This window comes from Spermophilus citellus (assembly GCF_964194105.1).
Source record: "Spermophilus citellus genome assembly, chromosome: 15".
Lineage (NCBI taxonomy): Eukaryota > Metazoa > Chordata > Mammalia > Rodentia > Sciuridae > Spermophilus > Spermophilus citellus.
In genome coordinates, this window is record NC_138195.1 from 86,776,537 (window position 1) to 86,784,296 (window position 7,760).

Genomic DNA, 7,760 nt, shown 5'->3' on the forward strand with positions numbered 1-7,760 from the left:
ACACTAGAAATTCAGACTCTAGGGTGAGAACTGTTAGTAAACACCCACTTTATTTACATAGTAAGCCTTTACTAGCCTGTTTAGGATCTCCCCATTACTGTTCCTGTGCTCAGATGTGCTCAACATATTTTTTTTAAAGCTGTAAGAGGAGAGCGATTTTTTTTTTTTTTTTAAATCAACCCCTTCAAGAAACTCTTCCGGGAAAAGGGCATTTTCTGCCTAATAACCATTAGATGTTCCCTTACCCTCCAGAGAGTCCTTTAATCCACAGAACAAATGAGTGTACAGGGTTTTTTTTTTCCCTTCTGTTTTTTTTTTTTGTGGGTCTTCATACTTGGAAAATTTGTAGTGGCAGGGAGATCAGTAAATGCCCTTAAGTCTGAATTTTCCTGAGTGTCTGGCACAGGGCAACTGAGAACTTTAGCACCTGCCAATCCAGCCACCATTAGGATTGGCAGATCCAGGTGATGAGAGGTGATGTGCCGGACTGCCAGAAGCTCATGGATCGAGGTCTCCAAGGACCCAGGTAGGAGGGAGCTTTGTTCTCAACAGTATTGCCAGGTTCACCACTAGCCTGCATACTGAAAAATTAAGATAAGTTGGACCCACAGACAATCAAGAAAAAGTGCCTCATTTTCTTATACTGCCAGGCCTTGCCTCAGTAATTGCTGCCATGAGAGGAGAAAGCCTAAGGAATCACCTACTAGGGAGAGAAATCAGGGGGACCCCCTAAACGCCCATCTCCTGCTGATATCCGTTAGCAATATCAGCAGTCCTCCTGTCCTCCATACCCTGGCCCCACTAAGCAGATGAAATATACCACCTCTCCAAGAGATGCCAGGGGGAGGATTTGGACCAGTTAAAGTACATACCCCTTTCTCCCTCCAAGACTTAAAACAGGTAAGAATAAATCTATGGAGGCTTTTGAAAGATCCAGATTAATATATTGAGGCATTTCAGAACTTAGGCCAGGTGTTTGACCTCACCTGTATAATGCTATTACTTAACCAAACTTTAACCTCCAGTGAGAAGGAGGTACCCTAAAAGTAGCTAAAGAACAGGGGATGGCCTCCTTCTTGCTCATGCCCCAGCAGCACAAACTAATCATCATTCTTGAGCACAGGTGGTCCCAGAACCATCTTGACTGGGATCTGAGTGATGAGCAGACTGCCTGGAATATTAGTCATTTCCAAATGTTAATCATCAATGCCCTCAGGAAACCAAACAAAGCCCATTAGCCATTCCAAGGTAAATAATATTGTACAAGGTCCTCAGGAAAGTCCTTCTATTTTCATGGAGAGACTCAGGGAGGCAATAAGAAAATACACCACCCTGAATTCTAAATTCATACAGGGCCAAAAATGTATCAAAAGGATACATTTGTCATTTAGTTGGCTCCAGACATTTAGAGGAAATTACAAAAATTGGCATATGGCCCTGGTTCATCCTTAGATGATAACCTCTGGCTTGCAACTTCCGTCTTTTACAACAAAGGTCAGAATAAGAAGGAGAGAACATAGAGACAAGAAAAAGGCCGAAGAATTGGTCACAATCCTAAGAGGAGTGAGCTACCTGGACAAGAAAGAAAAAATAAAATGGAACGCACCCTGAGCCACAAAAGGCACTTGTTTTTGTTGTGGATAGGCAAAACAGCCACTTCTGAAGCCCTGTCCTAAATGTCAAGGTCATCACTGGAGAAATGAATGTCATTCGAGGCCAGACTCTTCCACACAGGCCTGACTAGGCCCTTGGTGGATTCCAATGCCCCACCCCCCCAACTCCTATCACCACGCATGAGCTCCATAGGAAGTCGAGAGGTCAGTTTCCTCTTGGACACTGGTGCCAGATTTTCTATCCTCACCTCTTACCCGACCTCTTTCCTCTGTGATGGGTGTCTGGACAGCCTATTACCAAAAAGTCTACTCCCATTCTGAGATGTAAGCCAGCTTTGGAAGCCTTGAAGATCTTAAAAAGTGGCCTTACTTTAAGTCCCTGTCCTGAGCTTACCTATGGAACAAAATTTAACCTGCTTGTCACTGACAAGAGGAGAAATAATTCTAGAAATAGTCACATAATAGACAACCAATGGCATATCTCAGTTAGGAGCTTGAGATAGAAACTTTATCCTCAAAGTAATAAAAAATAGGCTGTGGATGGATATAGCTCAGTTGGTAGAGTGCTTGCCTCACATGAGGGTTCAATCTCCAGCATCAAAAAAAAAAAAGGGGGGGGGAAAGTAATAAAAAATAATGTCTTACCAGGCACAGCTCTATCACTTGTTCTAGGACTCTTGTATTTTTTTTTTAATTCTATATTTTTGACCTCCTCATTTTATGGTGAAATTCACATTTTGGTCCTGCACAGCTAGGTTAATATGTTTTCCTGATCAGTCCTATTATTATTCAACTATAGAGATTTTTTTACATCTTGCTTTGTTCAGAGGGAAATTTGCAAGGGTTAATTCTCAATCTAATAGATTTTAAATAGTTACAAGGCTTTTGTTTATTTAGTGTATGTGTGTACACTGGTTTATTGTTATGTCCATGTATTTGGTATCAAAATTGGCATATAGATAAATTAAAATTAAAAACAAAAAGAAAATGAATCCAATTACATTTAATTCCTACAATTTAAAAAGTTTAATTTAAATCAGGTCAAAAAATGAAAGTAAAGATCTCTTAAAAGTTACTGCCTCACAAGATTCTAGGGGGGGTAGGGGGTGTCAAACAACTAATAAAATGATGATGTCTATAAAATGTCTAATATCCATTGATTCTACTATTTTTTCTCCAACAAGAAAGAGATGGCTGATTGATGCTGTTTAATATACTTGTCCAATATCTTGGGTTTTAAAAATGATTAAATTGGATTTGACTTATATAGGATTAATCATAAATGTGTTTATTACAGGTATCTAATTATTTTACAAAGTTAAAATGCTAACTACTAAATAACATTAAAGTACTCTTAACTCCTTGAATTCCATAGGGTTACATACTTAAACATTGGTGTTTTCATAAATTGGTAAATTAAAAAAAAAGGTATAACATTGCTTTGTATAGAACTGAAATCAAGGTTATTAAGAGTCAAAAGTCCCAACAGGTATAATTCTATATACCAAGAGTCCAAGTTTCAACCACATTTCAATTAGAATACTGTAAATAAAAAAGTATTTCAGCTTGTTAAAATGAAGTTATTTCTCTAAATTCAGAAATTTACAAGGATTTTAGAGTATTTATTTTAAAAATGGGTCAACAGCTTGGAAAGAGACAACAGCTAGAGGATCACAGTATGTGATAAAAAGGTCTGTGTGAATTTTAAAATTCAGGGAATTTTTAAAAAGTTTATGCATAACTAAGTTGGTTGTATATAAATAACACAATCAGTTAATGCTATTCAAGGTTTTCACTAAGGTCAAATATCAATGTACTGACATAGACCAAAGTTTAATCTATGTGTTGAAATGACAAGAATTTTTTAAATTAAGATAAATTAATTAACTCTTAACAGTGTGTCTGTTAAGTTTTATTCTTCAGAGCAGCTATCCTCAAAAGAATTAGGGTCTATAAAATTCCTATTAAACAACAACTGTTATTTTGGTATATTGTACTATATTATAGAGACTAAGTTATTCTTTAAAAGCTAAACTTGGTTGATAGAAAAACATCAATGTAATTGTGGTGCTACTACTCTTATTTGTATATTGAATGGGTTCATATCTTCCAAGTATACAAGTCTTTAAAGTAGAAGGTTTAAAAGACCATTTTATCAAACCGGTGTTCTCTAAACTAAAGTTGTCTGTAATAGTTATTTTAGACTTATAAGTATAGCAAATTTTGTTGGGGATTCATTTATATCATTTAATGTTCTGTAACTTGACCTGTTATAACTAAGATATATATAAATTTCTTTGTTACTTTCTACACTGGGGTAAAAAATTTAAATGTATTTTTCATAGATAATGAGAGCCTGATCTACTTCAAAGTTAATATTGTGAAACATAAAAGCATTTTGCCATTTTCCCAAAAAAAGTTAAAAGCTCTCTTAGCCTTTCTTTGATTCATATTTTAGATGTAATGTCACACTGTGTTAGCTTTCATTCATATAGACTTAGGAAACAATGTATGTAAACCTCATAAAATGATATTTAAAAGGCAAAGATCAGCTTCAGAACTAGAACACTTTACCCAAGACTTGTGAAGACCTCCACCATACCAGAGATATGGCTCTGCCTCCATCTTACTGCATGTTAGAATTACTCCAAACTAGGCCAGACTCAAGTTCATTTAAAATTGTGTTCAAAAGATTGACTTTTGTTGTTAAGATAACTGGTATCTCAAAAATGGGATATAATATATAACTCAGTCAAGATTCAAGATTATGTACAAACTAAACATGTTTTTACTCTTGTTAATTTCATTTTGAATTTTCCTTAGAAACTTTAACTATTATCTATTAGTGCCTTACAGAAGTACAACTTTCAATATAACAACCTAAGTAATTTGAGATATTAAGCCATCATCTATAGACAGATAGTATATAATGCTAACTTCCAGTACTAATACAGACCCTAACTAAATAAAAAGGGTAAAATGACTGTGAAGTTATAAGCATTAAAAGTTAAAGCCAAGCACTGTTACTTTAAGACTGGTGAGATGGGCTTGCTGGATGTTTAAGACTAAGGCTTAATGATTAAGGTTAAAGTAACAGGGCCAGGAACACCAATATTTGACTCAGCTTAAAACCAGGGAATTTCTCCAAGAGCTTTGCAACTCTGGGCCACATGACTTCCCAATGGTGAGAGTGGTCACTGAGACCTACAAAAAACAAAAAGCCAACCAATGCACTTGCTGCAAAAAAGTGGGTCATTAGAGAAGAGAGCTATCCCTGATGCTTCCAAGGGAAGGCACCTCATCATAGAGAAACTAACACCCAACATATAAAAGAACTAAGAAGCTGCTCTCAAATTCCCCAGAATGACCCTTGTGGGAACTCAGCTAATGCTTAACAACAGATAGGAAAAAGGTCAACTATGTAGCAAAACAGTTAAGACCAAAGCACACTAGTCCCTGGGCATTTAAAAGAAGAAACAATAGTTACTTTTATTTTCTTTTTGTGGTGCTGGGGATTGAACCCAGAACCTTCCTATATGAAAGGCAAGCACTCTACAAACTGTGTTATACCCCCAGCCATAATAGTTACTTTAAAGTACCTTAACGTGTACACCTGTATTAGCCACACCAAGAATAAGTAAGACTGGAGGCTACAAAAAAGAGATTCCTGGAAAAGTGTGCCTGACAACTATCAAGTCAGAAGTTTTTTTTTTTTTAATGCGGGGGAGGGTGTGTGGGGGTGTGGGGGTGAACTCAGGGGCACTCAACCACTGAGCCACACCCCCAGCTCTATTTTGTATTTTATTTAGAGACAGTTGCTCAGTGCCTCCCTGTTGCTGAGGCTGACTTTGAACTTGAGATTCTCCTATCTCAGCCTCCTGAGCCACTGGGATTACAGGCATGCACCACCGTGTCCAACAGAAATTTTTACTCATTGTAAAGCCTACAGATCTGTCTAATAGCCAACATAGGTAGGCTTATTTAATATTTGCTCCTATGATTATCTAGCCCTTAAGTAACAGAAATAAAGGGATTTCTATTAAACACAGAGGTCATGCCAATAAAAAGACATTCTATAAAAATCAGATGACATTAAGTAGCTTCAATGTTGTGATTACATTTCTTATAACTCTGGCAATTTTAAAGATGTAATTCCCAAATAAGGGCTTGTCCTGTCTATCTAGCCTTATTATGGGGAAAACTTGTCAGTTCTTACACCTCCTGATGAGAGGTTATTGATTTCTATTCTTCATGATATTCATTGACATGTTCCAGATGCTGTAACACTTACTCTGTAATTAATCTCATTTCAGTACTCACGTTGTTTTGTATCTCTCATGGAAGCACCCACCCCCAGCTGACTTTGCAACCTGTTCTTCCCAAACCAGACTTTTCCCACAGACCCCTCAACCAACCTGATTTCCTAAAGGGAATTCCAAACTGCCTGCCCCACCCCATATCCCCCCATTTCAGCTCAAAGCAGCAAGAGTGGTCATCTCCATTTTTTTTTTAATAGTAGTAAGAAGTGGCTAAAATTAGAGAGGGGAATGAACCAAGAATTAAAGACAGGCAGTCATTGTAGATAGGTAATTTAGGTGAGATTGAGAAAATGGAAGTTAGCCTTTGACAAAATCCAGCTCCCATTCATGACAAAAATACTGGAAAAAGTGGGGACAGAAGGAACCTACCTCAACATCATAAAGGCCATGTACAACAAACACAAATACAACATCACAATGAATGGAGAAAAACTGGAAGCATTCCTCTAAAATCTATGATGTATTGCACACTAGGATGTATTGCACACTCTATAATTCTTATTCAGTATGGTGCTAGAAATTCTAGCCAGAGTAATTAAGCAAGAGAAATAAATAGGAAAGAAAGAAGACAAATCATCACTGTTTGTAAGTGAGATGATCTTAACTGAGAAGATCCAAAAAAGTTCCACCAGAAGATTGTTAGAGCTAATAAATACATTCAGCAAAATAGTGGATTACAAAATAAACATGAGCGTACTACCAGAGGCACTTCATAGATTCAATGCAATCCCCATCAAAATGCTAAATACTTTAGCAATGAAGACTGCCTGGTACTTATTTTAGTCAGCCTTTTCACTGCTGTGACTAAATTTAGAATCTGACCAGTACAACTATATGGGAGGAAAAGTTTATTTGAGGGCTCATGGTTTCAGAGGTTTTAGTCCATAGAAGGCCAGCTAACTCCTCTGGGCCCTAAGTGAGGCAGAACATCATGGAGGGAGAGTGCGGCAGAGGGAAGCAGCTTACATGGTGATCAGGAAGCAGAGAGAGAGAGTCTCCATTGGCCAGATACAAATGTATACCCACAGCCATGCCCCAATTCCCACCTAATCCAGCCACACCCCACCACTTCAGTTACCACTCAGTTAATCCCTATCAGGGAATTAAATCACTGATTGGGTCAAGGCTCTTAGAAAGACATAAGTACTGCTTTAAAAAAATAATCAATATTTCCTTTATCATGTTCTGTCTTTTTTACTTCCTTCTGTTAGAAATACCAGGCTGTTCTGAGGAATCACACATGCACTTGGAGGCAGCTGGGTAAGGCAAATATTACTTCAGCAGAGAAGCATGCTACTGAACAAGGTCTGGCAAGCAAGCATACCTGGACGGGAAGGAAATCCACCTGTTTTTAGTCCCTAATGTAACACTGCCCCTTGCTGTGACAGGAGCTCAGGTCAAGATCCACACAATTGGCTAATTTAATATTGTGGAGGGCAAAGGGAAGGTCTATAGTTACAACTGGATCACTAAGGACACAACAGCATTATGCTTGGAAGTCTGAAGACAAAAGAGGCATACAGGTGGGGTTATGCCAGGTCGGGGTCTGCATTACTGCCCACATGTGGACAATGCTATACCTATTGGGCCAGCTCACAATGGCTACATTTTAACATAAGGTTTGACAATGGAAATTGGTTCTACCTAACCATACATTGTGAAATTTAACACTTAGTTTACAAAAGACATATTTTCTGTTACACATTAGAAAACTCACCAGAATAAAGGGTGACATTTATTTATTTATTTATTTATTTAATTATTGGTGGTACTGGGGATTGAACCTAGTGCCTCCTGCATGCTAAACAAGCACTCTACCACCAAGCTA